The sequence below is a fragment of the Pteronotus mesoamericanus genome, unplaced genomic scaffold (genome assembly GCF_021234165.1).
Source record: "Pteronotus mesoamericanus isolate MK-2021 breed Mesoamerican mustached bat unplaced genomic scaffold, CSHL_Meso_final contig_98, whole genome shotgun sequence".
Lineage (NCBI taxonomy): Eukaryota > Metazoa > Chordata > Mammalia > Chiroptera > Mormoopidae > Pteronotus > Pteronotus mesoamericanus.
Window position 1 is genome coordinate 3,245,927 of NW_026555295.1, and position 21,712 is coordinate 3,267,638.

Genomic DNA, 21,712 nt, shown 5'->3' on the forward strand with positions numbered 1-21,712 from the left:
CCATACTCTTAACTGAAGCAGTCACCAAGCCCCCCCACTTCTTGGCTAGGTTCTAGAAGAACACCTGAGACTTGAAATATTGTATTGATTTTTGGAAAATACAACCTAGCACAGGATTATAAGAGGCATCCCAATTTCAAAGATGTAAAAATTGGGGCTAGTGGGGTTATGTGGTTTGGTAGAGTTGATGAAATAAATTACTTGAAATGCAGATGCCCCTATCTCCCTTGCTGCCTACACCCTTCCCTGCCCCTAATCTATTGCAGACATTACTAATCAATCATGGTACTCATTTTCTCTGAGCCTCAAGTTTTATCAACACTCTACTGGGAGCCACTACCAACTGTGGGGTAGGGAAGCTCAAACTTACATAGTATCCTGAGTCTAGAGAGCAATGCCCTGTGGAGGCCAGCTAGCCCCCTTGGCCTGGTGTCATCACCTTAATGTGGACTCCCACATCTTTGGTTTTGTTTTTCAATATTCCAAAAAAATGATGACCTTTCCTGCCTTAGACCATATAAATCAAAAATGCAAACACCAAAATGACACTTTATTCAGATACAGTGAAGGATGAATCTCTTAGGGACAACAATGCTTCGGTTTGCCAACTGGTGCAACCTCCTCTTCATGGCAGTTTATATGAAGTGCCATATGGTTCCCAATGCTTCCTGTGAGGGTAGAATTAGAGACAGGTTGGCCGCATTTAGAAATAATTCATGCAGGACTCAGTGAACCCTAGAACAACTCATCCCAAAGCAGTGAGATTCTTGGATATTTTGCACTTTTTTTTTTTTTTTTTTTTACTGCTGGTTTCATTAGCAGAGCACTTCACTAGGTGTGGTGGTAAATTACAGAGCGCTTTGGTAGGGGGTCCCTGGAATAATTATCATGGAGCCTAGGCCCTTCCTGGCAAATCACTTTGTAGAGAAACACTTTTCCTTTGGTCACCAGACTGTCCCCTGAAAAAGGTGAAGCAGCTAGAATTTGGATATAAAGCTGGCTTGTGCAATCTGAGTAAAACATGGCAATCTGTATTCAGGTGCTCTGGCGGGTTTGAGAAGTAAGTGGCCAGTTGGCTTTTAGCTGTGTTTCTAAAAAGAACTGGTTGGTGTTTTTGACCAGGAAGCTCCCATCCTTGAATGGCCACCCTCACTGGGCTGTATGGCCCCACCTCATCACTCTAGGTGATGGAACTCAGCCGCAGGGCTCCTGCTGAGCCTGGGGCACTGGGCCCTAGCTGCTGTCAGACCTGTGGGGACCTGCTGACAGAGGCCTGTCCCTCATCCAGACAGCCAGAGACTCAGGGCTGTCAGGACATGTCCCCTACCCCACGCTACCCTGTGCCCCTGAGTGCTGCCTGGAGTGGTGAGGAATTCTTCGCCCAGTGTACTCGCCCCTCCATTTTTCCCTATGGGGCTAGAGTGGACAAATGGCAGCACAAAAACTCTTATACCTAGACCCCGTGAGTCTACGTCTCTGTAGGGATCTAGAGGGAAGAGAACCTCCCTGTCCTGAATCTCGAACCAGAAAAGTGGTTCCCAGTCAGAACCCCGTGGAGCAGGTGCGGACTGGCCTCACAATGCTGTGGCCATTAATGCACTTGGCCAAAGGTTTTGTGTGTTTTGCATCAAATGTCAAGCTTGAATGAAGGCATAGGATTTCGACTTTGTCTTCTTAAATTATACAGGGAAATTCAGGATAAACTCTACTTCTGCTCCCAGAGAAAACACAGACATCAGAAACAGCTATGGCTGTGACCAAATATAGCTGCATTTGTACAGCAGTGCTGGAGCAATTTTCATCAAGGACTTTTTAACAACTGAGCTTTGCTTATGGTATCATAATCCAACTCAATCCTTAAGCCAGTGTGAAATCAGATCGCTCAGCAGTATATTACGAACACACTCAATAAGCATTGATCAGTGATAAAAATGATAATGACAAAAGAAGTAATTAAAAAAAAAAAATCCCACCTTACCTTTGACCTGTTTTCTCATGAAATCTCTCCTGTTTAGGACTTCTTTCAGCTGCAGCCAACTGAAAACCCACAAACAATTTTTTTTTAAATAATAAAAAAATTTTAAAAATTTTTATTTCTCTCATAAAAATCTGAGGTAAGCAGTCCAGGCTGCTGTGGTGGTTCCACAATGACGAGAGGCCTGGCTCTCTCTATTTAGTTTCTCTACTATCCTCCTTATGTATCGTTCACCTCAACACCTAACGTGGCTGCTCCAGCTCCAACCACCACGTCCACTTTTCAGCCATCTGGAAAGCTGGAAAAGCAGCAGGACCCCTTACCACTTTAAAGAGCTCCACTTCTGCTTTCATCCTGTTAGCTGTGGTTTGGCCATGTGACTACACCTCCCACCATAAGTGAGAAACAGATTGTTCTGTGCCATGATATCCTCAACTCCCATCAGGAGTTCTGATACTGAGGAAAACAGGGAAATGGGTATTAGGAGATGTAAGTGGATTCTGCCGCAATGCGACAGAATAGTCAAGCATAAAGTCTCCCTGGCTAAGTTCTCCTTCTGTGAGGCAGGAGGTGATCAATCCATTCTTCTTTAGGCTGAGCCTGTGTCTTGGCACCCCGCTGGCCCTAACTGCTTCTCCTTCAGCTGCTATGGACAAGGCGCCGTGGCATCACTTGTTCTCCTGACTTGTTCAAGCACTTTTATTACCACTCAGTGTATTCAATGGAAGCCCAGCCCAGTACAGAAATATGAAAGGGAAATTCCCCCTAAAAACCTCAAACTATATCCTAAGTTTATTTGGAGGTGGGGGTATTTATTTTTACTTAACAGTTTGCTTCACATCCTCAGCACTATTTCCAACCAGGAGAGCCCAAAGCCCTGTGCAGCAGAACACATTTCCTCATGCATTTCTATAAACTCACAGAAGAAATGTGAATGGTTGAAACAAAAGTCACTTTTTTTGGTGATTTAGGTGGATAAATTTTGTATTTATATAGGAAAATTAATTTGTTTCTGTTAATGTCCAAGGATTGTCCATCACACAAAATGATTTTATTCTTTTCCCCCAAGAGAATGGCCACATCATTTCTGGCAAATTCTTAAGAGCTTTCGGTTATGCTGAGATCCAGCTCTCAGACCTGCCTCCTAGCTTTCAGGAAAGAGGCACTCTCGCCTAAGCCTAAAGCCCCTGTGATGCACTGACCCCTTGTGGGGAAATGTGGGCATTGCCAGCCTTTCGTTACAGAAGAAAATGGACTTTGCCTTTCAAATGCAACATGTTAAATCTTCCCTGTTCAGTTTACAGTAGGCACACACGTCCAGTTGGACCTTAAGAAAGACATTACCACTCTGGCTGGTGTGGCTCAGTGGACCGAGCGCCGGCCTGTGAACCAAGAGGTTACTGGTTTGATTCCCTGTCAGGACACATGCCTGGGTTGCAGGCCAGGTCCCCAGTTAGGAGCGTGCGAGAAGCGATAGGTGAAAAACAAAAGACATTATCTTACAGAAATTACTTCCTAAGATGTGAGTGTTTATGAAAAGTAACATTTCATATTCAGTAGCATTTTAGAAGTTGTGTTGTCAGCTTTATTATATATTCAACCTTATTTTTACGTACCATGAGAGCTGACTTCCAGGAGGGAATATTCAGCTTTTTATAAAGTGAGAAATTATCTTGTAAACTAAGAGTGTACATCTCCACCTCCCACTAACAATTTATTCTATAAGTTCTGATTGTAATATAAAGTAACCGTCCTCAAAGTAAGAACATCTTTATACCATTGCTTAACTTCCTGCAGACTTTCTAGAATTTACCCCACCTTCCTTGCTCCGAATTTGCATGGGATATGGTCATTGTTTTTTACAAGCTATTTCTGCACATGCAGGTCAATGAGCAGGAGGCCTCCCATCTGGCCACTTTTGGCGCAGTGGACCACACAGCTAAAATAAGCAACATAAAATAAACAGTGTGGTCAGAGACTCACAACTCTGCTCACACAGGAGGCTGAAGACACGCATGCTTTCTGCTCCTCATTTTAAGTCTTCAATTTTTCTTATCCTTAAGAACTCACACTGGGCCTTTTGCAGCAAATTGGAATGTCAGCTCTGGAAGAGGCCTTGGGGTCCGCTGAGCCCAATCTCCCCCTTGGAGACAGACTCAGGTGCTGCATCTCCTGACTCCTAGTCCAGCACTCTTCTCCCTGCACCACCAAGGGTGACACTCCACACTCCACCCCCCGCCCCCCCATCCTCCCTCCCCCTGCCCCCTCCAGAAGCCAGACACCTCTCAGTCTAACAAAGCCAGAAACAGATCAGGTGCGCAAACAACACCACAGCTCAGAGGCGATAAGGGTAAGCAAATAAACAACCGAGGAGGAACAGCTCTTAGCTCTTAGCACCCTGTAGATAAACAAGTGTCAAGTGTTTGATCTGGGCTGAGCACGTCCCTTATCTGGTGAGAGATAACATTCACACTCAGAGGGCATCTGAGTGCTGGCCTGGCCCGCACACTAACTGAACCAGGGCTCCAATAATGGACTAGGGGAAGTTGTTCCCACCCACCAGGGCTCCCTGAACTCCTGGGAGATCAAAGAGACTAAAGAAGACAGACCCAGAAATCTTAGTGGAAGAGTCCTGGTGGCCATAGCCCACTCATCCACTAAGGGCCATGGGGTCATGCTATGGATTTTCCAGATCTTGTTAGTGAAGCTCCTTAGGCAAGAGAAACATCAGAAGCCTCCTTCTCTTTCTCACTCTTCAAGTAATTGAAGCTGAGATTGAAAGCTGTGAAGTGTGAGGCCAGAGGAAAAGCCATTAGCATGTCCCCAGAGAGGTCTGACCTGGGTTAACATAAAGAGAATAATATTGACAATAAAGCAGCTAATACTTACCGAGCACTTACTATGTGCCAGACACTATCCTAAGTGTTTCTGCTGCATTACATTCTTCAATCCTCACCACAAATCTCTGAGGTCAGTATTATTGTTGTTGACATTGGCAATTGAGCAAAAACCTTCAAGAGGTTAAAAGACTTGCTGAAAGTCCCACCACCTAAGCAGGAGTGGGAATATCATTTGTCCATCTCTAGTACTCAAACTCTTAAACAATTTTTTTTAATTTATTGATTTTGAGAGAGAAACATCGATTTGTTGTTCCACTTAATTATACATTCATTGGTTGCTTCACGTATGTGCCCTGACCAGAGATTGAACCTGAGACCTTGTTGTATCAGGACAATGCTGAAACCAACTGAGCCACCTGGCGAGGCTCTAGTACTCAAACTCTTAACCTCACTTTTTTAATATATAGGTGGCAGCTGTTTGATGCATTTCCCCCATCAATTTTACTACTTTAAGGATATAAATCCTATTGATTAGAGAGGGATTCTGATGAAATCAGGAGAGAGCAAGGAAGCCCTGAAAAGGGAGGAAAGGAGAGGAAGACTGACCCTTGGTGGCAGCCCGGCCGAGGCTGGCACTGGTTCCCATGACTCTGTCCCCATAGCTCCAGTACTATCTCCCACTGCGGTGGGCAGCCTCCGCACACCCACCCTCCTCCTTCCTCATAACCAGAGCCCAGTTCTTATCACATCACATAGTAAAGAGGCATCTGCCAGCCTGCCCTCCGGCTAGGTGTGGCCACATGGACCATGAAGGCGAGCCTGTGCTCCAGAGGTGGCGGAACCTAGAAGGTGAGGAGCCTGGTGCCTGATGATCTGGGGGCCTCCAGGCCTGCTCCAGGCTGTTGACCTGCACTGCTTCCACTTGGCAGACAAGCCAGCTTGCTTCTCTTTTAAGGCAATGATTGCTTGGGATTCCCTCTTGGAGGCATGGGTCTCTAGTCCTAACTGCTTTTTCTTTTTCTTTTTCTTTTTACAGAGGCGAAAACAGGCTCAAAAAAAGAGTAAGTAACTTGATCCAAAGTCACGCAAGTATTATCTGGCAGAATTCAGATTTGAATTTGTCTACGTGACCCCAGAGTTCTTTGTCTTTCCAAGACTGTCTATACTAGTAAAAGCAGTAGGACCATGTGCACATGTAATGCTTTGTAATTTGAAAATCATGTGTATGGTTTGGGATTTGGGGGCTATAAGCATCAGAAATAGACTCCAGATAATTTATACTAAAGACTATTAGGAGAATGTGAGGTGGTGTATCAATCAGAGGAGCCAAATCACAAGGGATTTATTACAAGGATTTGATTTTAGAAAATCGTGTAGGGCTGCTGTCCTCAAGTCTGCTGCTGGAGCTGGAGTCCACAGGGAAGACAGCTGGGAAGGGGAGATGGATATAAAGTGGGGGAAAGCAGGAACCAGCTGGGACCCATACACACCAGCTGGGAACCGCGAGAATGGGCTGCGCCCCGTGCCTCTGACCTTGGTGGCATACATATCTTGCATAAATCAGGACCCGTCAGCACGGAGCGGAGAACACATGCCAGGCCCAGAAGTTGGAGAAGCTGAACAAGGATCCTGGGAAAGTCGGGGTCGTTGCCACTGCCTCATGCTGATAAGGTGAACCAGCAAATAAACCACAACGAGTGCTTGTCGGAAGGCAGGGAAGTCTTGACTTGGCCTTGAAGGATGCTGGCCAGGCCAGGGGAGGATGCCGATGGTGGGAATGTGTGTGCCAGGTTGGGGAGAGAGGGAGATGGCGCAGGAGAACAGAACCCTGGGCACGGGATCTGAAAGCCGCAGTGTGTCCGTCATGCGTTTTGGGGGTTCAAGACACAAGAACTCAACTCACACTTGGTTAATTAATAAAAACGGGGAGGTATATGACTGTGAAGTCGGAGGTAAATGATTTCTTGGAGTGGCCGAACCAAAGATGCCAAAGCTCATACCGCTGCCAGGCAGTCTCTCGGAGGCCGCGCCCTCTGTCCTCTGGTTGGCCACATTCTCAGGCATGCTCCTCCCATGTGGTGGCCAGAGTGACTGAGCATATTGCATCCCGGGTGGGATCCCCCAGTGGGCACGTTCCCCCACCAGTTCCAGCCTGGCTGGGCCTGTCCCTTCCCGGAGCTAATTGTGAAGGTCAGGGAGCATGAGTGTTCTCAGTGTTCAGGCCCATTTACATGCCCACAAATTCCAAGCACAACGCAGAAGGTTGGGGTGGTTCCCACAGTGGAGTCAGGCTACCATTGCCGCGAGAAGCAGGGCGATAGCAGCGTGGCAGGCTAGAACAGCAGATGCTTCTAGAAGGCTCAGTCGCAGTCCTGCTCTTCCGGAGCTCTGGGTCTAGCTCGGGGTTGGTACCTGTAACCTGTAAAATGGACCCCTCAAATGGGATAAGGCATGCATAGACCTTCTGGAAATTGAGACAGCCCCCCTCAAACCTAAAGGGCTATTTGTGAGAGGAAATCAACCTGGTCAGACAAGAGAGAAGATATCTAGGGCGAGAATATGAGAAATAGCAACAGCAGGGTAGGTACGGGCAGGGCTCTGAAGAGGACAACATAGAAACAAAGATGCAACTCCCAGAGGGCCAAACGTGGCCCCTGGTGCTGAGTAATTGTTTGATGTTGGATACAAGGCTGTATATCACCCCAAAGGATAAATAAGTTGCACAAGAGTCAACACAGTCACAGCTGTAGGCCTCAGCCCGCGGGGACTCTCCTTATTAACCAGTGGGGAAGACAGGGTTGCGGTTCTGGGCCCCAGGGCTTCCCTCTCCCCACAGTTCTGTCAGGGCCAGCCTGGGAGAGCAAGGACCAAGGGGGACTTGCTGTTGGTGTGGTTCATGTCTAACCACCTGCCGGCCGCGGGGAGACGGCACCTGAGGGAGGCTCGCCCCTAGAGCGGGGCTGTATTTACCAGGTGCAGTGAGGCCCGAGGCAGGAACCCTGTGGTGATGCTGGGGCTGGTCCTCAGGGAAGAGGCGCCCCTGACGTCAAGGTGGGAGGCAGTGGGAATCCAGTGAGTCAGGGACTCAGCAACTGCCAAGAGACCTGCTCAGCTGAAGGCCTCCAGGAGGAGCCGTTCAAACCTACACGCCAGTGCTGCCCCCACTGGAGAGACCACTTGTCCTGCTGCTGGACTTCTAATGGGAAAGCAGAAAAGTCTCAGGTAGACTCGGGTAAGTTATTCACTCCCCCCCGCCCCAACACCTTTAGGCCTGAGTTGACCTCTGACCTCTGAGGAGGCTTCCAGGACAGGGTCCCAGTGTGTGTAAGGAGGGGAGGACAAACGAGGCTATTTCGGATCTTGCCTGCTCCTGCTTTGGGGGCCTTAAAACAAGGAGAGAAACCAAGTTGTTTGCCCTCTGGTAGCTTGTCATGAGCTTCAAGGCAGGTGACACCATCTTTGCCCTCAAATATGGGAAACTTGCAAGCTAAGAGAGGTGTCCTACAAACAAGCAAATTCAGAGGGGAAGCAAACATGCTGCCCACCAATCATTCTTGGACCAAAAAGCAGGGGCTTCCAAAGTGAGAAGGAGGAATGGCAATAATGAAATGCTGTCATGGGCGGAGCCGTGGGGGCTGGTAAATAAAGACAGCAAAAAAGGATTGTTAGGCCAGACCTTCCCTGGGGCACAGGGCTTGTCCTGTCAACACGTGCAATGCACCTGGAGCCAACTAACTCCACGGAATGGGATTAGCACGCACTTTTCTCCTGTGATTATTCCAACTCTAGAGAGTGGAGATTATCATCCCCATTATACTGATGAGATAACCAAGGCTCAGAGCCCTTCAGTGAATTGCTTAAGGTAACCTGCTAGGACATAGTAGAGTCACTGAGCAGTCTCAATGACTCAGGTGTCAGTGACACATTACTCACAACAGACATCCCCTGGGTTTTCCCGAGGTGACTAAACTTTTGCCACAGTTGATTGCCATTTGACAAGTTCTACAGGACCTCCTGCAGACTAAAAAGGAATTTTTAGTTGCTGTTCTTATTTACCAAGAAAAGTGGGATTTGGTTTTGGGTCAGAGCTCATTTGTCGGCGCTGTCCGTGACACCTGTCATCTTCAGCGTGGGGGTTCCTGACATGGGGTAGGAGGGTCCCTGGTGAGGGGGTTGATGGGCCACTACAATGGTCAGGAGGGGTCCTGCTGGGGAAGGTGAGGAAAGTCCTCGCTAGGGACAGGAATAGGCTCTGCTGCCAACAAATGGCATGTTAATCTTTGGAAGGCCACAGGGTTCATATTTATTCAATAGCAGATATGGATTGTGAGCCAAACTGACCATAATTTAGAACAGCAGCATCTACATCATGCTGTTGGTATTTATCACTCTAATAAAATTATCTAATTGAGAAAGTCCATATTGACAAACCAACAGGAAGTACCTTGATTTAATAGCAGTTTTGAATTATTAATTCTGCTTTTTTTCCCCCATAGAGATGCTATATTTTTCATCAGATAGGCCTTCTCTTATATCAGAAAATTCCTGAGACTGAAGTAAGGAAGTCTTGTGGATGCTGTGAGAAGCTGTTTGGTTTTTTGTATGCCCTGGTGTGTGTGAGCATGTGGGTGTGTGTGTGTGTGTGTGTGTGTGTGTAGACTGACTTCCTTAGGTGATCTGAGCCAAGAAAGGGAATTTAAAGTTTGCTCCATTGGTCCTGTGTACTGAGACCACCATTTGGGGAAGGGATGGGGAGTCAATGTACAAGGTCACATACTGGTTGCATTGACCCCTCCAAGGAGGACAACCCCATTTAGGCATGAGCAAGGGCACTGTGGTGATAACCCAGAGCATGTGATTGCACTCATAGCAAGTACTCAGCAAAGACTGGTTTACTACTTAAATGATTGAAAGGAACACCACGTCATTTAGGAACTGCATTCAGCTGCATGTAAGAAAGCCCCAGAAAATGGCGGGTTTATTCTCTCGTATAATGGAAGTCAAGAGGTAAGCAGTCTTAGGATATATGGTGGCTCTCCATGATTCCGCCTCCTTTCTTTGTTCTCCGCAATGCCTAGTGCACAGTTTCCATCCTCAAGATCACTACATGGTCCAGGAAGGCTGCTGGAAAGCTAGCCACCAAAACACTATGTGGGTCTGAAGGAGGAATAAAGGCAGAAGGGCAGAACGTGGCCTATCTTCCAGCAAGAAATCTTCCAGGGTGTCCCCCGCACACTTCCACTCACTGATCAGTGACCAGAAGATAGTCGTGTGGTCACCCTTAGCTGAAAGTGAGGCTATGAAATATAGCCTTTAGCAAGGCATACCACCACTCTAAAACAAAATAGGGAATCTCTTATTATGGAGTTAGGGAAAGTGGATCTTGAGTTGGCATTAGTAGCTTCTTTCACAAGCACAATTATATTAGCATGATCGGGGGCGGGGTGCAAACTGGCCACATCCATCAAAATGTTAAGTAGTTATACTATTTGAACCAAAAAATTTTATTTAAAAAATCCTTTCAATATATTTACTCTCACATACACAGATAATTGCAGCAGAGCACTATTTATAATACCAAAAACTTGTAAACAATCTACATGTCCATCAATAGTCAAATAGTCCATAAATTCATGATTCATATACAAGAGAATGTTATACAGCTATGAAAAAAGAAGGAGGTGACTATTAGTATTAAGAATGAATAAGGTAGACTGTGGTATTATTAAACAAAAAATCAAGTTGCAGGTTATTGTACATACTATAAGGCGTATAACATGATCCCATTAGTAGCATTTTATTATACATGCTCCTAGAGCTGTATCAGAATCTCTGTGGACAGTGAGAAATGAGCTTGTGGGATTTGAAAGAGCTGCTGGAAACTCTAAAAGACAAAATCAGAGTTAATGACCATGAGCTGAACCCCTGATACTAATAAAAAAAAGTCAAGTTTATGGTCAGAGAAAGTGGTACCAATCTGGTTTTCAAAAGAGTTCTGCTTGTACCAAATTTGCACCTAAATCTAGGAGGGAACAGTCAGATGTAAAGCCTTTGTAGCGCATCTTAATGGTGAAACGGGGGTGCTGCTGGCAGAACCGGGAACAGATACCCTGACATAATACTCTGCTACGATGGCTTTCCGTCCAGATAACAACATGGTTTTAATACAGTGACCTCTCACCAGGAACAAAGGGAACTTCCCAATAATAACAAAACAAAGCATAACAACAACATGCGAACATGCATAGTGAGCTAACCCTAGGATAGAGGGAAGAAAACAAACGGCAAGGCTTGGAGGATGCATGCCAGCGCCAGCCCAAAATGCAGGACTGGGAGCTCAGCTCTGAGCCTGCCGCCCAGGCCTATGTCCTCATTAAGAAGGTGAACGTCTTTCCTGTTGGTAACACACGTGACTGCAGGAATAAGTAAATGCAAATCTCTTTTGGAGGAAAGTGGCATTAATTCGGGTTTTTAGGATTCTCACAGATTAGGTGAAACGAAATGAAAGATCACAATAAAAAAATAACCAAACACACAAGGGAACAAAACATCTTGGTCATATCTCTTAGGGCTAACTTTAGCTTCACTTGGCAGAAAAACAAGATAACAGTGACTTAAACTTACAATTTTATTTGTTCTCATGTAAAAGAAGTCAGGGAGTAGGTGCCCAGGACAGGTTCAACACGACTTTATCAGGACCTGTTTCCTTACAGTCCATGAGTCCCCTGAGATCTCAGTCATGGCCCTTGGTGTGATCCACAGGCGCTGCCGGAGCTCCCATTGTCCATGTTCCCCCCCCGCCACCCCCCGTGGAAGGAAGGGCATGAAGAGCTGCCTACTCTCTTTAAAAACATATTCTGAAAGTTGCACACAGCACCTCCACTTACAGTTTGTTGGCAAAATTGTAATCCCATGCCACAGCTAGACCTCAAAAACGCAAAACAAGACAACAAAACAAAGAAACCACTAGGGAGATTTAACTGGGCAGCAATGTGCTTGGAATAAAGGCAGAAGTAATTAGTAATGAAAATCAGCATTTTCCTTACGAGGAAAGAATGGGAGAGTGGATACTCTATTGGCAACCAGAGTCTCTGACACAGTGAGTGTATGATTGGCTGGATAATGGGCCCCCATATAGCAAAAGGGACTTTGCAGATTTGTGATTAGGATCTTGAGATGGAGAAATTATCCTCGATTAACCAGGTGGAGCATAAATGTAATCACAAATATCCTTATGAGAGAAGAAAAGGGAGATTTGACTATGGAAGTAGGAGATGCGATGATCTCCTACTTCAACTCCTACTCCAAGAAGTTGGAGTCATGTAAGGAAGCGGCCATGAGCCCAGGAATGAGGGCAGCCGCTAGACGCTAGAGGAGGGAAGAAAATGAATTCTTCCCTGTAGCCTCCAGAACGACCAGCTCTTCCAAGACCTTGGCTTTAAGACCAGCGCTTTTGGACTTCTGGCTTCCAGAACAGTGAGAGAATAAATTTGTGTTTTTAAGTCACCCACTTTGTGGTAATTTGTTATAACAGCCATAATAACTAATGAAGAGTGAGAGTCAGCAGAGACAGAAAACAAATAGAGCCCCCCCAAAGAATTCAGATACTGTCACGATGAGATAATGAACATTTAAAAGAAAATTTAAAGATAAAAAATATTCACTTTAAAAGTGTGCATGAAGACTATCAAAAATGACCTGAAAATCAGAAATAGAATCTATTTTCAGAAATAAAATATTATAACCTTGATATTAAAAAGACAATGGGTGGGTTAAATGGCAGATTGGAAACAGCTGAAGGGAGAATTAGTCAACTATAGAAAAGAGCTAAAGAAATGATCCATAAAACACAGAGATAGGGAGATGAAAACACTGACCAATCAGTTAAACAATATGGAAGATGAATGAACAAATAGAGGACAGACAATATTTAAAGCAATCGTGGGTAATCATTTTCGTCAAGTAAGTGTAAGGAGCATTTATTATTACTTTTACTTCCCTCTGGTCACTGTGTGCAATCAGGTTCATTGATTATCCTATGTAGCGTGTAATCCTCTCATTATCACCTCCACCTTCCCAGTGCATCTCACCTTTTATGCCTGAACACTTACCACTTCTCTCCACTTCTACCTCCTATGTATAAATATGAGCAGGGTCCAGGCTTGTCTGACAGGTCACCTCAGAGCACGTGCATGGATGTCAAAAAGGGAATCCTAAACATGAAGGGCCAAAATCATCTCTGTGTATGGCCCAGCAGGTGTGGCTCTTGCTTCAAATGCGCTTGGATGGTCTTTGACCTTTTACGAAGCTCTGAATGTGCATGTGTAAGTGAGGCATCCTGAGGGCTCCAACCAGGACATTCAGCTCTGATGGAATATTATCAAGGAACAGCCCTCTGGGAAGATTTGGATGCTGATGGGGTCTGAATGGCTCATGGAAAGAACTGGGATTCCCAAGGAATAATGAATTCACAGTTGGTTAGGACATCTTAACAAACCCTGCTAGAATGCTGGCAGCAAAAGTCTCAAGCTGAAAGTGTCTGTTTTCATTGTGCCCTCAGGACTGGAGAGGAATAAGTATAAAGTCACCCTCTTCCCCCACTTTCTGCTTTTTTTAGCTTCAGTACAGCACAGGCTGACTGCGTCTGGCTCAGGAGCGAGGCGTTTCGCAGCATGTTTTGGAGTGTTTCCCCTTGTGTTCTCCGGAACTGCAGTTGGTGTCCTTGGCTGGAAGCAGAGACAAAAAGACAAGCTCATTTCCAGCTCTCGTCATGTTCCTCCAAATCCCTGACTCCCAGCAAACACAGTCCACAGCGTGATGCTTCATGTGGTTCTTCCATCCATGGCTGCCAGCTCCCACCTCTTTCTGAGGCTTTTGTCTTCCCTGGCTGCTGCCATTGTATTATGTAATGGGTCGGTCTGTGTCCTCCTCAAAAGATATGTTGAAGTCTGTATTAGGGAAACAGAGAAACAGAACCAATAAGGTACACAGAAGTATACAGAAAGAGATTAATTATGCGAGATTGGCTCATGTGATTATGGAGGCTGAGAAGTCCCGCAGTGTGCAAGCTGGAGGCCCAGCAAAGCCCATGGTGTAGTTCCGGCCCCAACCCAAAGGCCTGTGAACGAGAGGAGCTGGTGGTGTAAGTCCGGGACAGAGTCTGAAGGCTCAAGAAGCAGTAGCCCTGATATATTAGGACAGGAGAGGACAGATGTCCCAGCCCAAGCTGAAAGCAACTTTTCCCTTCTTCCATCGTTTTGTTTTACTCAAGCCCTCAGCAGATTGGATGATGTCCGCCTGCATTGGTGAGGGCGGATCTTCCTGTCTCCCTCTACCTATTGGAAGGCTAATCTCCTCTGGAAACACCCTCACAGGCATTCCCTGAAGTAATGTTTTAAAGCTCTCTGGACACCCTGTCGCACAGTCAAGCTGACACATAGAATTAACCATGACACAGCCTTACAACTTTATAAGTTGAGTGCAATCATTAACCCTATTTTGTAGATGAGGAAACAAAGGCTAGGGTTTAAAGGAGGTTGTCCATGGTCACCGAGCTATAAAGTTGGAGAGTCAAGATTCAAGCCAGCAACCCTGGCTCCAGAGCTGCTGCCCTTGGAAGCTCTGCTGTGGGGCCCATCACAAGTGCCGGACTGCGGTTGCCCTCAGAAACTGTCTCAGCTGACAGCTGTGCCTTGGCCTGGGCCGCCCCTCTGGAGCAAGAATCACCTGGGGCGTGGGGCAGCTACTGATGCAAGTTTCTACCCTCCCAGAAAGTCCCTTCCGGGAGGCCTGGAGTGGGGCCCAGGAGTCTGCATTTTTAACCCAGTGGTTCAGTAGGATATCTGCAAAGTCAGGAATTATAGGATGCACTGACTTTTAAATAGTGTGTTAGTTACTAAAAGGGTTTTGTAGTAATGCCAATGTGAGGAGGGGATTTTCCCCACACTACCTAACAATGCTCTGGACACCAGCTGAGTCTCCTAACAATTCAATTCAATCCTGACACTATCCAGAGAGAGCTTCAGACGACATAGGTTAGGGGCTCAGTCCTACAAAACTGCCCCCACACCCCTCTGCCCCTCTTTAGACTTCAGTCGCAAGGTTATTACCTGTACTTCTAATGACGGACCGGATAGAGGGGCTCCCACAGCCCTATCCTTGTGTTCAATTAATTTTCTAGAGCGGCTCACAGAACTCAGGGAATCCGCTTACTCACTAGATTACTGGTTTATTATAAAAGAATATTAGTTAAGGAACACCTTGATGGAAGAGACACATAAGGCAAGGTGCGGGGAAAGGGTGTGGATTGAATTTCCAGAAGCAGAGCCTGAGACAGGGGTTCAGGTTCATGTAGTTTATTGAGGGAGTGCTTTTCAGAAACAAGCAAGCAAACAAACAAATAGAAGAGGCAGAGAAGCAGGATGGGGAAGGGGAAAGAGTGAGCAAGGACTTTGCATGAGGCAAAACCTATCCTTGGCCTCAACCACTGGGAATGGCCCTTGAAGCAGTGCTCTCCAATAGAAGTTACTGCAATGACAGGAATGTTCTATACAGCTGGCACTGTCGAGTATAGTTACCACCAGCTACTAATGGTCATTGAGCATTCGAAATATGGCAAGCTGAAGAACTGAATTTTATATCTAAATAACTACACGTGGTTAATGGCTACCATATCAGACAATGTAGTTCTAGAGTATAAACTTTAAAACGGAATTGAGATGAGGGGGCTGGCCTCTTGCTCTGTCACTGGCTAAGGGCCACCGGGGCCTTGGCGGGAGGGTGGAGCAGGGCACAACTTCCCGGACAAAGCTGACGGGACATTCGTGCATTGGAGGGGTGTGTGTACTGGCCAAGTAAAGGGGGTCGGGTGCACCACAGCGCCCACTACAGGTTAGTTTTCACCTGGGTTGTCTTGTCATCCTACTTTCCCCCCCCCTCATAGATTTCTCCAAGAACTGAAATTTAGCCATAAAGCAACTCAAAGCCAACAACTGGCCATGAGCCTCGTGCAGCAGAACAATCACCCTACCCACCACCCAAGCTGTTGGTTTCTCTTCCACCCCCATCTCAATCTTTCACTGGCAATTCTTCTGGTTTGTAGGTTCAAGAGGAGGGTCATAATCGTTTGTGTAAGTATACATAGGGAATTTTTCTGTAGACTCCTGATTATTAGCATTTCTAGCCGTAGAGAGGAAATCTATTTGATTTTAGAATATCTCCTACAATCTTTGAGATGGCTAGCCCAACAGCTCTAAAAAAGAAGAAAAAACAAAAAACAGCTGTTCTCTTTCCACACTGATGTGTCATAGATATGAAGCTATAAATGAGGAAACCCAGGTTCATGTTTTATGTATATCTATTACACATGACTTATGGTGTTGAAAAACACATTCAGCTTAATTTATGCAGGAATTAACTTTGGTAGAGATTAATTTTGGATCTATGGCACCTTCCTAAAGTTTATTATCTCGATTCATAATCTTGGCCTGCAGAAAGAGAAGATAGTAAAAAAACCAGAAAGACAGACAGAAAGAAAGAAAGAAAAGAAAAACAAGATTATAAATGAAACAACAACAAAAAAATAAAGTCTTTAAAATGAGGATAACAAGATATTTTGAAAATTAGGATACCTTGAATTTCATGGATACAGTCAGAATTTACAATTAATCTAACTGTCCTTCCCACTGAGTGTGGACATTCAGTAAGGAGTTTTATGTGAAAAGACATAAAACAGAAGAAAATAAAAAACAAGACCTTATACATGTTAACATTTAATAATAATAAATTAAGAACTCTAAAATATTAACCAGTGTTACACTGACGTTACCTATGTCACATTTTTACAGACTACCAGGCGAGTGTGTGTGTGTGTGTGTGTGTGTGTGGCTGTGGTTGTGTAAACTGGGAGAGGATAGGATGGGAAGAGAGAAGATAGCTGTGTCAAAAACATCAAAGGGGAGCACAAAATATAGCTTTGAGCCTCTTAACAGTAGATAGAAAAAGGGTACAGTAGATCTCATGCCTAATGCAAGAAAGTATATTACTTTGCCAAAAGGAACTAATTTTGTTTTTGTTTCAGACGACTGTCTTTATTTTAAAAAAGAAAGCTATCTTTATTTAAAAAAGAAATGTCATATATAGATGTCTTTTTTTCCCTTTTCTTTCCTTAGCGCTCAACCCTGTTTAGCCTTACACCTGGCCCGTTCACTCCCTGACAGTAGCTGCCTGGCCCCAGCTGACACTCGGGTGTGAGGAGGATGGGCCTGAGGATGCTGTTCGGATCTTATCACACCTGCCTCTCCCTGTTGAAGCCTCAGGCTGCTCAGAGTGCCATCAGGTGGGTGGAGGAGAAGACAAAGTGAATTGTCTCCCACCCTTCCCATGGCATGTGATACCCTCTCTCCACAGCTATTATGGTTTCGGGGACTCTTCTTTCCCTAGCCCCTGTCACTGTGGTCACCCCGGCAGCCAGCCAGGGCCCAGAGCTCCAGGCCAGAGGTGATGGGAGAAAGGTGCCACAGGAGAGTGACTGAGGAGAGGGTGCCCAAAACGTCTCCCTCACAGATGGGATCTTGTCTGTCTGTTTTTACTTAGGGGAAAAAAAAAAAAGCAGGGGCATTGTACCGGGCCATGCATGTTATTGGACAAAAGCAGAGTATAATATTAAGTCATCGTCTTCTAGATTATCTGACCCAGGGAGTGATTCCAGTTTGCTTCTAGACCGGGTCCTTGGCAGTTGCATGATTTACTTTTGAAAGGAGAACAAATCTTTCTCCTCCGCCAGCTCTCCACAAAAAAGCAATGTGGGAAGCTTAGTCAAGTGCACAAATCTCTACTGTGAACTTTTCTGCCGCATATAGGGGAATTACTGGCCCCTGAAAGCTATCACAAACAGATAAGAAACGGGTTATAACACGATTGGACATGGAGTTTTGAAGGGCCCCACTCAGAAACGTGGAAAGTGCAGCTTTAGAGGCACCATTTCAGGAGATTAGGGTTTGAAATTGTATTGCTTTATCTTGCTGTTTTCTTCTCACAGGCCTTTCCTCAGGCCTTGCCATGGAGCTCTTTTTCTTCCCTTCCTTTCTTTCCCCAGGGTACATACGAAGGTTTGCAATGCTTCATGCCTGAAGACTTGAGAAAAGCTGAGTAAATTCAATATGACCAACTTCATAGGCACCGGCTGCTCATGCATTTGCTTGCTGTGAAGAGAAAAGCATGTGAGGAAAATATATTGCCCCTGAAGGAACAAATCTGTCTCAAGTATAATTGCTCATTTTTATCCATCCCTCGTGTCTTACCAGAGTAGATTTACTAAAGAGGCTGGCCCTGCAGCAGGAGCCCCTCTCAGCCACAGCGCGATGGGCCATCTGCAGGCCTCCTGGCTCCCTGTCCCAGCTCGTCCGCGCAGGCTCTGGGCTTCCACTGAGGTTCCCCAGGGCTCCAGCCCCTGGGCTCCTGGCAGCTGAAACAAAACCTGAAAGAAGTCCACTCAGCTCTGTAAATAGTGTGCGGAAACTCCTCCACCGCAAGGAACCAAACCCCTTAGTTTCCTGTCCTGTGGCTGCTGGAGCCACTGCGCTCGGACTCCTGAGTTAACGGTCCTGGAGAACTTGAGATGAAACTCTGCCTCGAGTAGGGAAAATCAGATTCAGTCCTCAGCTTAAAGCCACCTCTATTTCCTGAGAAGTAATGAGGAAGCAGCCTCTCACCTCCGACTTTCTGGAGCAATTCTGTTTCAAACATTCTTATTTTGAGGTGTGTAAAGAAAGGTTCTTCTGTCCCTATTAGAGCACATACTCTAACTCTGGCCGGGGTTGGGTGGGGAGCTTGGGAAAGACGTAGGTCTAGAAGCTCACAGAGATTGACATCAGAGGACTGTTCATATTGTTTCTGGGGAGTCCACTGCAACTATTTAGGGCCATGTGTTACTGAGAAGGGCCATGGACAAGGGCAGCAGTTGACACCGGCTTATCTGTTTAACGCATTCTCAGTCTCATCAATGAAACAGAAATTGGGGCTCTGACAAGTGGAGGAGGAAGATGAATGGCAGGATGTGGAGCTGAGAGCTCTAGTGAGGGCCCAGCGCCTCTGGTAGCATTGCATTGGGGTGACTGACAGGCAGAGGCTTTTCAGGTGGCCTTGGTACCTGAGATAAAGGTGAAGAGGGAAAGGGAAACTCAGCAAAAGGGAGGACTGGGGCAAGCTTCACCTGTTCCACTGTTTTGCATAAACCAACCTTAATCCCTGGGATTTAACTTCTGATTCACGAATTAAAACTCTTACCAGAAATAAATGACTTCAGCTATTGATACCGATGATGCGATACATTGCTAGGTCCATTGTCAGTTCTCAGTGGTCATAGTGGCACAGGTGTTCGCAGATGAAAACATACCACTGTGTTGTGATCCAAAGGGTTTGACAATCTGGCCCCAGTCTATCTTTCCCAGTTCATCTTTTCCCACGGTCCCATCAACCCCTTCTCTTGTCCTTCCGAACCCTTCCCCATTCCCAGGCACACCTGCACCTACGCTGCTGAGCTGAGAGCATTCTCACTACCTGGAACAAGTCCCTCTCTCTCTCTCCTCTCTGAAAATTTATTATTATCTATTCTTCATGTTCCCTGTTCAGTTCCTTCTATCATGATTTTTCTAACTCCCCAACAAAATTAATCCTATCCTCTGAATGTTCCTTTTTATGCTACTTTAGCTTATTCAGAATTATAATTATTTCTTTATTGCTCTTGCTCTGCTAGATCGCATAGGTTTTAAGCAGGGAGGCCAAAGTTAAATTGAGTTGCCTTATCCTTCATTAAACTAAACAAACAGTCTGCTATATGCAAATACTCTCTCCGTATTTGGTAGGAGGGACAAGAAACAGGGTAGGGAAACTCTGTCTCTGCTATCAAGGTTGCCTGCTGGCATACACACATGCTCATTTAAAAATATTTACACATTATTGTGTAATGTGTACACGTTTAATGTGTAATATTTACACATTAAAAATATGTGTATGCATGTGTATACACATATGTAGATATACAGAGACACTAGGTACTGTGTATGTGCTAAGCAATTTTACTGGCATATTTTTATTTAACACTTACAAGGGCCTCTAAGGCAGGTAACAGTACTGCCCCTCTTCTAGAGGCAAGGAAATATAAATCATTAAGGACTGAAGTAATTTGACCAAGGTACATCGACAGTAATAGAACATAAATTCAAATTCAGATAGGCTGATTTGGAGCCCAAGACTTCATCTGTTATTATTAATTACCTCCCTTTATCACACCTGTAATGGACAACTGTCATTTTCTGAGCTACCTGCTTCCCACTTTAGGAGCTGGAAAAGTCCAGACATTGCCACAGCCTCCTTGCCACTAGGGAGCAGGCACATGACTCAGGTTTGACTAAACGGATGTACCTGCTGAGTGACTTCGGCTTGGAAGCTGATGACATAAAGAGGCAGAGACAGTGGGGAGTCCAGATGCACCAAGGGGACGGCAACAGGAGCAGCATCACCCGAAGCTCATTGTTCAGTGGCAGGGGCAGGGGTGGTTTCCTCACTAGAGGGGTTAGGGGGTGTGTTTTCGGCTGGGTTTCACCTGTTGTCCTGCTTTCCTTCTCTGGTCTCTTCCCTAGCCTGGTCCCAATCTTGTTGAACTTTTCAACAACTCAACAACAGACACTTTTTTCTTGCTTAATCAGCCAGAGTTAGTTTCTGTTGCTTGCGGCTAACAACCCTGACTGCTATAGTATTGAATATAAATTGACACTCCCCCTTGCCCATATATCATTCCTACATGGAAGAGAAAACAAATATATACCTAGAATTTTATAAAAGCTGAACGGAGTGGAGGGTAAAGGTGGCAGATTGTGTATCACTGGGAACAATTTCTAGCTCATCTATCTGACTACCTATTTATGATTTATATTGCTGCTGCAAGAATGATTATGAGACTTTTCAGTATGTTGCAAAACTACTAATGCTATCCAGAAATGGATTTTTACCTTCCAAGTGGAATTTGATTTCCAAGTCTAACTCTGGGCTTTAACATTTTTGTAATGAATTTGGATTTTACTGTACTAAATCTCTGTTCATTATAGGCAAAATGCCTTCCCAAAATTGTAGTATTTAAAAAAAACTAAGATCAGAGAGAATGTTGAATTGCTGAATTATCTAATCTAATCTGACTCATTAGAGCGGTAGCTTCTGAGTTGGGAAAAGATACAGCAGCTTAAATAAAGGTTATTGATAAATTTCAAGATGGAATTCACTTTGAAGAGAATGCAATGCAGTTGGAGGGTGGGAGTAATGAATCTCTGTGACCTAATGCAATGAGGGAGTCAAGTTTACAGTTTGACAAAAGGGTTATCATTACAAGGCATCTCTGAACTTCTGGAAGAAGCTCCTAATTCAGTTGGCCAAGTGGTCTACCGAGATGTCAGATGTTAGACAGGAATAAACCTTACAGAGGCCGGTGATTTGACCTTGGTAAGTCTAGACATGCTAACTTGATTATCATCACTCTAATCAGATTATAAAGTAAACACACACCCTACAAAGCAAAGACTCTCACAAGGTTGTTATTTAGAAAATGATGAAAAGCTACTTTCTATCTCTACTGAGGGCACAGTGAGAAGAAATAGGGTGTTTGCAGCGTAAGGAATTCGGGCTAGATCAGTGGCTCTCCGTCAGGGGTGACTTGGCAATCCTGGCAGGGGGAGGAGGAGGGAGGGTGCTGCTGACATCCCGTGGGTGGGGGTGAGGGATGCTGCTAAACATCCTACAATGGACAACCCCCACAACAAAATATTATCTGGCTTCCAAAATGTCAATAGTGCCAAGGTTGAGAAACCTCAGGTTAGATGTGAAGAATTTCTGAATCTGAAGTTAT